Below are 9439 nucleotides of genomic sequence, written 5' to 3'. Positions count from 1 at the left end.
ATGAGCGACCAATGCTTCCGCCAAACGTGGACGACTTGATATCACTGGATTGAGATGGGGGCCGCGCGAACGCGAGCCCCTGCTGTCACAAATTATGACGTGCACTCTCCCGCTTGGGGAGATGCTAGGGCAAGCAGTCCCTCCGGTGGTGCAATGGAGGCACCGGCCCTAAGCCATCGGCCTTCTTGATCACCGATTGACCCCGCCCAGGTAAGTATGTTTTGGCTTAGCGCAACGCTCTCGTTTTATAGCCCCCTTGCTCTGCATCCTCTCTATGTGGGACGTTCTTATCTTGCGTCTGTGTATTCACCATGGCACGCACGCACAACCGTCATCGCGCCACCATCCTCTCACGTCAATCTACCCACTCACTATTGGTGGTTCACTTTAACCTCGTCCATGTTTAGCCCCTTCACGTTTCCGTTCATATCTATAGATCACACATCACACGCTCCAACCTCGCCTACCTTCTCCTTCTCGTAATTAATTTAAGTACAACGGCTAGAGAGAAACCATGCGCGTCGTGACGTAGAACCGTGCGTCAATGGCCATGGGTTGCCGAAGCTGTAGAATAACAAAGGAGGGAAACACCGATGCGATGTCCATGTACAACCAACACGCTCGCACAATCCTTGAGCACTGGCCGAGACGTGAATCCACGCGTGCGTCGCTTGTGCAATCCCCGTCGACACCCGAAGAACGTGAGGAGGATGAGGCGCATGTCTCACATCAGTCAATTTTGAGAATCACTTCCCGTCTCCCAAGCGCACAAATTGCGCAGATATGAGGAGGAGATACAACGCTTTCTAAAAGTTCGGAACGTCGGGAGCAAGAACTTCAAGTCGTGCGTTGCAAGCCCGGAGGAAACATAAGACGAAGCACGGAAATAGCAACAACGCAACCCTTGAGCTACATCAGGGTTGTTCTTCTGAATCATGTGCTTTATCGTCTTCTACATTATTTCTTCTCCCTTGCGTGTACATGTTGAAGCCATTATTTTAACGTATAGATCGTTAGATCATGTTGCCTTGGTCATACTTTATGCGTCGTATAAATCGTATGCGTGTTAAATGTATTGCTTGTGAGGTTTACGCCTACATTACGCATTACACTATCTACTCCGTTATTCGAAATCCATATAGTACATGTTTGATAGGAGATGTTGTCTCATGCGTGTATCAGGTCAATGCCTCAAACCTCATGTTTCATATACCCCTCCGGTCGCCGAGTGTCCGTAGAGCCCAAAGGCGTTTATTACGCGTCTCGATTGCATCGTCATTGGATTGCGTCTTTGTTTAAGATCCGTTTATGTATGCATGTGGATGGGATCGCGTGTATGCCTATGCGATGTTATACATGTCCTAGACATGTAGTGTGCATGTTCAGAATTTGTTATACGATATCGGTATCATATGCATGATGGTGTGTGTTTCGGGGTTTAGGGTCGCGGTGCCCACCCTCGCATTTCTGTGGGGAAGGTGCGGTGACCATCCTTATTTAACGAAATTAGTGCTACTACCCTCGGTCGCCCCGATTGTGCCATATGTAAAAATTGCGCAAAGCATGGCCACGGTCGGTGTATGTTGCCTTGGATCATGGTGTCTTGCCCATTCCCCGCCCATTTAAGGGGAATTAGGGTTAGACCCACTTCTCATTGGGTCGCCCTTACGAATCCCGCACCGAGTCTCCCGCGTTCGTTACTTGATTAGGGGGGCGTCACGAGACCATCATTGTGAAACGCATTGGTCATGAGATAACCATGTGACGGGCCACACTAGCTTCAATGCGGAGAAGAGGGCGCGTGTCGGCGTGGCCATTAGGTTGCTCATTAGTGTGTGCCATTGTCATGACGAGACTCGAGGTTGGGTAACGTGAAAACGTAGTTACCTAGATGCAACGATGCGGAACATATTTCCTTGAGGTTTACGCGCGCCGGTCGTTCAAGTAATTGTAAATTCTCTTTCCCTCGACATGCAGTGGGGCCTAATGATTTACTACGTGCAGACGGGTGGATCTCCATTACAATTCTCGCTCGATTCGGGAAGCTCACACGATTTCGTGAACGTTCGTTTGGTTCAGATATGGGGGCTTATAACCACCAATAACGAATCGCACCTATAAGGTGCACTTGGCGATGGGAGAGTATGTATATCCCGACTTGGTATAGGGATGGATAATAGGGTGGCTACAACCAAACAACAACAAATGTGGTCCCCACGATCGGCCAAGGTGGTTTCGATGCAATGAGAGGACAAAAGTTTGCCTTAAATGTTGAGATGATTATATAACGTATATCCCACATGGTGAGGCATGTTAGGGTGCAGCCTATAAGAAGCAAATCGGTTCTTCAAGAGAACTCATACCTTTCTCGGCCTTTTGGCTAAGATCAAGTGTAGTATCTGTTCTTATCAGTTTAATATCTGATACGCGGCCTATCAGGCCGCACGATATTAACCTAATTTCTTTCATGGGGGCAGCTCTCGCTCAAGGCAGCTTGCTGCATTTGGGAGTTGCGTGCGTCGCCTCAGCCTTGCACTGATGTTGAGGTCACATAGGCGCGCCCTCATTCTACAATGATAATAAAAATGAAGGAAGATGTTACATAGGCGCGCCCTCATTCTACAATGATAATAAAAATGAAGGAAGATGTTCCATAGGCGCGTCCCGCTTCTAATGATATAATCTAAAGGACGATGTCACGCGGATGAACGTTCTAGATAAATGCATCTATCTTTTCCCACATTTCTTTAGGTACTAGAACGGAAGGCTTTCAACGCGTGGTGAACGTCCATGAATCGAGCAGAGAGACGAGCCAAACCGATGCCCGGGCTATAAAGAAGAACTATTGGAATGGGAGAGAAGATAAATGGAGGATGCGGCGGGAGTCCGCCTATGGTCGTTAGGCGTACGTATGTGGTCTCTCATGGTCCAAGGCAGAGAAGTGAACTAGATTTTACATCGACGCATGTGCAGCTCGTCGCGTGTATCCACTCAGAATTCTCTTCACTCTTACCATGGGTACGCCATGTGCCACCTCCGGCCTATGACACGTGTATATCCTATACGTGTATATCCCCGCTCGATGGTTCTTTATACTCCTCTCGTTTCTCAGGGTAGTGGAAATCGGTGTTGTGTTGGTGTCCGAAACCATATTGTGCTTCCGCCAAATCATTTTGCATAATATGCATGGCCGAGGGAAGCCACCAAAAAATAAGATGCTTCCGCCAAGCAAAATGCCGAGGGACCCTTAGCGCAACCGACGCTTCCGCCAAACATGGCCAACTTGACGATCAAGCATAAGCGCATCATTTGAGACGAATCCGCCATGAGCGACCAATGCTTCCGCCAAACGTGGACGACTTGATATCACTGGATTGAGATGGGGGCCGCGCGAACGCGAGCCCCTGCTGTCACAAATTATGACGTGCACTCTCCCGCTTGGGGAGATGCTAGGGCAAGCAGTCCCTCCGGTGGTGCAATGGAGGCACCGGCCCTAAGCCATCGGCCTTCTTGATCACCGATTGACCCCGCCCAGGTAAGTATGTTTTGGCTTAGCGCAACGCTCTCGTTTTATAGCCCCCTTGCTCTGCATCCTCTCTATGTGGGACGTTCTTATCTTGCGTCTGTGTATTCACCATGGCACGCACGCACAACCGTCATCGCGCCACCATCCTCTCACGTCAATCTACCCACTCACTATTGGTGGTTCACTTTAACCTCGTCCATGTTTAGCCCCTTCACGTTTCCGTTCATATCTATAGATCACACATCACACGCTCCAACCTCGCCTACCTTCTCCTTCTCGTAATTAATTTAAGTACAACGGCTAGAGAGAAACCATGCGCGTCGTGACGTAGAACCGTGCGTCAATGGCCATGGGTTGCCGAAGCTGTAGAATAACAAAGGAGGGAAACACCGATGCGATGTCCATGTACAACCAACACGCTCGCACAATCCTTGAGCACTGGCCGAGACGTGAATCCACGCGTGCGTCGCTTGTGCAATCCCCGTCGACACCCGAAGAACGTGAGGAGGATGAGGCGCATGTCTCACATCAGTCAATTTTGAGAATCACTTCCCGTCTCCCAAGCGCACAAATTGCGCAGATATGAGGAGGAGATACAACGCTTTCTAAAAGTTCGGAACGTCGGGAGCAAGAACTTCAAGTCGTGCGTTGCAAGCCCGGAGGAAACATAAGACGAAGCACGGAAATAGCAACAACGCAACCCTTGAGCTACATCAGGGTTGTTCTTCTGAATCATGTGCTTTATCGTCTTCTACATTATTTCTTCTCCCTTGCGTGTACATGTTGAAGCCATTATTTTAACGTATAGATCGTTAGATCATGTTGCCTTGGTCATACTTTATGCGTCGTATAAATCGTATGCGTGTTAAATGTATTGCTTGTGAGGTTTACGCCTACATTACGCATTACACTATCTACTCCGTTATTCGAAATCCATATAGTACATGTTTGATAGGAGATGTTGTCTCATGCGTGTATCAGGTCAATGCCTCAAACCTCATGTTTCATATACCCCTCCGGTCGCCGAGTGTCCGTAGAGCCCAAAGGCGTTTATTACGCGTCTCGATTGCATCGTCATTGGATTGCGTCTTTGTTTAAGATCCGTTTATGTATGCATGTGGATGGGATCGCGTGTATGCCTATGCGATGTTATACATGTCCTAGACATGTAGTGTGCATGTTCAGAATTTGTTATACGATATCGGTATCATATGCATGATGGTGTGTGTTTCGGGGTTTAGGGTCGCGGTGCCCACCCTCGCATTTCTGTGGGGAAGGTGCGGTGACCATCCTTATTTAACGAAATTAGTGCTACTACCCTCGGTCGCCCCGATTGTGCCATATGTAAAAATTGCGCAAAGCATGGCCACGGTCGGTGTATGTTGCCTTGGATCATGGTGTCTTGCCCATTCCCCGCCCATTTAAGGGGAATTAGGGTTAGACCCACTTCTCATTGGGTCGCCCTTACGAATCCCGCACCGAGTCTCCCGCGTTCGTTACTTGATTAGGGGGGCGTCACGAGACCATCATTGTGAAACGCATTGGTCATGAGATAACCATGTGACGGGCCACACTAGCTTCAATGCGGAGAAGAGGGCGCGTGTCGGCGTGGCCATTAGGTTGCTCATTAGTGTGTGCCATTGTCATGACGAGACTCGAGGTTGGGTAACGTGAAAACGTAGTTACCTAGATGCAACGATGCGGAACATATTTCCTTGAGGTTTACGCGCGCCGGTCGTTCAAGTAATTGTAAATTCTCTTTCCCTCGACATGCAGTGGGGCCTAATGATTTACTACGTGCAGACGGGTGGATCTCCATTACAATTCTCGCTCGATTCGGGAAGCTCACACGATTTCGTGAACGTTCGTTTGGTTCAGATATGGGGGCTTATAACCACCAATAACGAATCGCACCTATAAGGTGCACTTGGCGATGGGAGAGTATGTATATCCCGACTTGGTATAGGGATGGATAATAGGGTGGCTACAACCAAACAACAACAAATGTGGTCCCCACGATCGGCCAAGGTGGTTTCGATGCAATGAGAGGACAAAAGTTTGCCTTAAATGTTGAGATGATTATATAACGTATATCCCACATGGTGAGGCATGTTAGGGTGCAGCCTATAAGAAGCAAATCGGTTCTTCAAGAGAACTCATACCTTTCTCGGCCTTTTGGCTAAGATCAAGTGTAGTATCTGTTCTTATCAGTTTAATATCTGATACGCGGCCTATCAGGCCGCACGATATTAACCTAATTTCTTTCATGGGGGCAGCTCTCGCTCAAGGCAGCTTGCTGCATTTGGGAGTTGCGTGCGTCGCCTCAGCCTTGCACTGATGTTGAGGTCACATAGGCGCGCCCTCATTCTACAATGATAATAAAAATGAAGGAAGATGTTACATAGGCGCGCCCTCATTCTACAATGATAATAAAAATGAAGGAAGATGTTCCATAGGCGCGTCCCGCTTCTAATGATATAATCTAAAGGACGATGTCACGCGGATGAACGTTCTAGATAAATGCATCTATCTTTTCCCACATTTCTTTAGGTACTAGAACGGAAGGCTTTCAACGCGTGGTGAACGTCCATGAATCGAGCAGAGAGACGAGCCAAACCGATGCCCGGGCTATAAAGAAGAACTATTGGAATGGGAGAGAAGATAAATGGAGGATGCGGCGGGAGTCCGCCTATGGTCGTTAGGCGTACGTATGTGGTCTCTCATGGTCCAAGGCAGAGAAGTGAACTAGATTTTACATCGACGCATGTGCAGCTCGTCGCGTGTATCCACTCAGAATTCTCTTCACTCTTACCATGGGTACGCCATGTGCCACCTCCGGCCTATGACACGTGTATATCCTATACGTGTATATCCCCGCTCGATGGTTCTTTATACTCCTCTCGTTTCTCAGGGTAGTGGAAATCGGTGTTGTGTTGGTGTCCGAAACCATATTGTGCTTCCGCCAAATCATTTTGCATAATATGCATGGCCGAGGGAAGCCACCAAAAAATAAGATGCTTCCGCCAAGCAAAATGCCGAGGGACCCTTAGCGCAACCGACGCTTCCGCCAAACATGGCCAACTTGACGATCAAGCATAAGCGCATCATTTGAGACGAATCCGCCATGAGCGACCAATGCTTCCGCCAAACGTGGACGACTTGATATCACTGGATTGAGATGGGGGCCGCGCGAACGCGAGCCCCTGCTGTCACAAATTATGACGTGCACTCTCCCGCTTGGGGAGATGCTAGGGCAAGCAGTCCCTCCGGTGGTGCAATGGAGGCACCGGCCCTAAGCCATCGGCCTTCTTGATCACCGATTGACCCCGCCCAGGTAAGTATGTTTTGGCTTAGCGCAACGCTCTCGTTTTATAGCCCCCTTGCTCTGCATCCTCTCTATGTGGGACGTTCTTATCTTGCGTCTGTGTATTCACCATGGCACGCACGCACAACCGTCATCGCGCCACCATCCTCTCACGTCAATCTACCCACTCACTATTGGTGGTTCACTTTAACCTCGTCCATGTTTAGCCCCTTCACGTTTCCGTTCATATCTATAGATCACACATCACACGCTCCAACCTCGCCTACCTTCTCCTTCTCGTAATTAATTTAAGTACAACGGCTAGAGAGAAACCATGCGCGTCGTGACGTAGAACCGTGCGTCAATGGCCATGGGTTGCCGAAGCTGTAGAATAACAAAGGAGGGAAACACCGATGCGATGTCCATGTACAACCAACACGCTCGCACAATCCTTGAGCACTGGCCGAGACGTGAATCCACGCGTGCGTCGCTTGTGCAATCCCCGTCGACACCCGAAGAACGTGAGGAGGATGAGGCGCATGTCTCACATCAGTCAATTTTGAGAATCACTTCCCGTCTCCCAAGCGCACAAATTGCGCAGATATGAGGAGGAGATACAACGCTTTCTAAAAGTTCGGAACGTCGGGAGCAAGAACTTCAAGTCGTGCGTTGCAAGCCCGGAGGAAACATAAGACGAAGCACGGAAATAGCAACAACGCAACCCTTGAGCTACATCAGGGTTGTTCTTCTGAATCATGTGCTTTATCGTCTTCTACATTATTTCTTCTCCCTTGCGTGTACATGTTGAAGCCATTATTTTAACGTATAGATCGTTAGATCATGTTGCCTTGGTCATACTTTATGCGTCGTATAAATCGTATGCGTGTTAAATGTATTGCTTGTGAGGTTTACGCCTACATTACGCATTACACTATCTACTCCGTTATTCGAAATCCATATAGTACATGTTTGATAGGAGATGTTGTCTCATGCGTGTATCAGGTCAATGCCTCAAACCTCATGTTTCATATACCCCTCCGGTCGCCGAGTGTCCGTAGAGCCCAAAGGCGTTTATTACGCGTCTCGATTGCATCGTCATTGGATTGCGTCTTTGTTTAAGATCCGTTTATGTATGCATGTGGATGGGATCGCGTGTATGCCTATGCGATGTTATACATGTCCTAGACATGTAGTGTGCATGTTCAGAATTTGTTATACGATATCGGTATCATATGCATGATGGTGTGTGTTTCGGGGTTTAGGGTCGCGGTGCCCACCCTCGCATTTCTGTGGGGAAGGTGCGGTGACCATCCTTATTTAACGAAATTAGTGCTACTACCCTCGGTCGCCCCGATTGTGCCATATGTAAAAATTGCGCAAAGCATGGCCACGGTCGGTGTATGTTGCCTTGGATCATGGTGTCTTGCCCATTCCCCGCCCATTTAAGGGGAATTAGGGTTAGACCCACTTCTCATTGGGTCGCCCTTACGAATCCCGCACCGAGTCTCCCGCGTTCGTTACTTGATTAGGGGGGCGTCACGAGACCATCATTGTGAAACGCATTGGTCATGAGATAACCATGTGACGGGCCACACTAGCTTCAATGCGGAGAAGAGGGCGCGTGTCGGCGTGGCCATTAGGTTGCTCATTAGTGTGTGCCATTGTCATGACGAGACTCGAGGTTGGGTAACGTGAAAACGTAGTTACCTAGATGCAACGATGCGGAACATATTTCCTTGAGGTTTACGCGCGCCGGTCGTTCAAGTAATTGTAAATTCTCTTTCCCTCGACATGCAGTGGGGCCTAATGATTTACTACGTGCAGACGGGTGGATCTCCATTACAATTCTCGCTCGATTCGGGAAGCTCACACGATTTCGTGAACGTTCGTTTGGTTCAGATATGGGGGCTTATAACCACCAATAACGAATCGCACCTATAAGGTGCACTTGGCGATGGGAGAGTATGTATATCCCGACTTGGTATAGGGATGGATAATAGGGTGGCTACAACCAAACAACAACAAATGTGGTCCCCACGATCGGCCAAGGTGGTTTCGATGCAATGAGAGGACAAAAGTTTGCCTTAAATGTTGAGATGATTATATAACGTATATCCCACATGGTGAGGCATGTTAGGGTGCAGCCTATAAGAAGCAAATCGGTTCTTCAAGAGAACTCATACCTTTCTCGGCCTTTTGGCTAAGATCAAGTGTAGTATCTGTTCTTATCAGTTTAATATCTGATACGCGGCCTATCAGGCCGCACGATATTAACCTAATTTCTTTCATGGGGGCAGCTCTCGCTCAAGGCAGCTTGCTGCATTTGGGAGTTGCGTGCGTCGCCTCAGCCTTGCACTGATGTTGAGGTCACATAGGCGCGCCCTCATTCTACAATGATAATAAAAATGAAGGAAGATGTTACATAGGCGCGCCCTCATTCTACAATGATAATAAAAATGAAGGAAGATGTTCCATAGGCGCGTCCCGCTTCTAATGATATAATCTAAAGGACGATGTCACGCGGATGAACGTTCTAGATAAATGCATCTATCTTTTCCCACATTTCTTTAGGTACTAGAACGGAAGGCTTTCAACGCGTGGTGAACGTC

General features: G+C 48.4%; 6 non-coding genes across 6 annotated transcripts; 3 read left to right on the top strand and 3 right to left on the bottom strand.

Moving 5' to 3' along the window:
* Positions 1 to 54: 54 nt before the first annotated feature.
* LOC147849109 (U1 spliceosomal RNA) lies at positions 55 to 218 on the bottom strand. The gene has a single exon (XR_015531830.1). It is a non-coding gene; the product is annotated as a U1 spliceosomal RNA (small nuclear RNA).
* A 2141-nt stretch (positions 219 to 2359) lies between these two features.
* LOC147849108 (U2 spliceosomal RNA) lies at positions 2360 to 2566 on the top strand. Its single transcript, XR_015531844.1, has one exon. It is a non-coding gene; the product is annotated as a U2 spliceosomal RNA (small nuclear RNA).
* Positions 2567 to 3379: 813 nt separating this feature from the next.
* Positions 3380 to 3543, bottom strand: LOC147849107 (U1 spliceosomal RNA). The gene has a single exon (XR_015531829.1). It is a non-coding gene; the product is annotated as a U1 spliceosomal RNA (small nuclear RNA).
* A 2141-nt stretch (positions 3544 to 5684) lies between these two features.
* Positions 5685 to 5891, top strand: LOC147849106 (U2 spliceosomal RNA). Its single transcript, XR_015531843.1, has one exon. It is a non-coding gene; the product is annotated as a U2 spliceosomal RNA (small nuclear RNA).
* An 813-nt stretch (positions 5892 to 6704) lies between these two features.
* Positions 6705 to 6868, bottom strand: LOC147849105 (U1 spliceosomal RNA). Its single transcript, XR_015531828.1, has one exon. It is a non-coding gene; the product is annotated as a U1 spliceosomal RNA (small nuclear RNA).
* A 2141-nt stretch (positions 6869 to 9009) lies between these two features.
* Positions 9010 to 9216, top strand: LOC147849104 (U2 spliceosomal RNA). Its single transcript, XR_015531842.1, has one exon. It is a non-coding gene; the product is annotated as a U2 spliceosomal RNA (small nuclear RNA).
* The last annotated feature ends 223 nt before the right edge of the window (positions 9217 to 9439 follow it).

Source organism: Azolla caroliniana, unplaced genomic scaffold (genome assembly GCF_043228905.1).
Source record: "Azolla caroliniana isolate FFs.n. ecotype wild unplaced genomic scaffold, voAzoCaro1.0.p SCAF_128, whole genome shotgun sequence".
NCBI lineage: Eukaryota > Viridiplantae > Streptophyta > Polypodiopsida > Salviniales > Salviniaceae > Azolla > Azolla caroliniana.
This window is presented reverse-complemented; position numbering and strand designations above follow the sequence as displayed.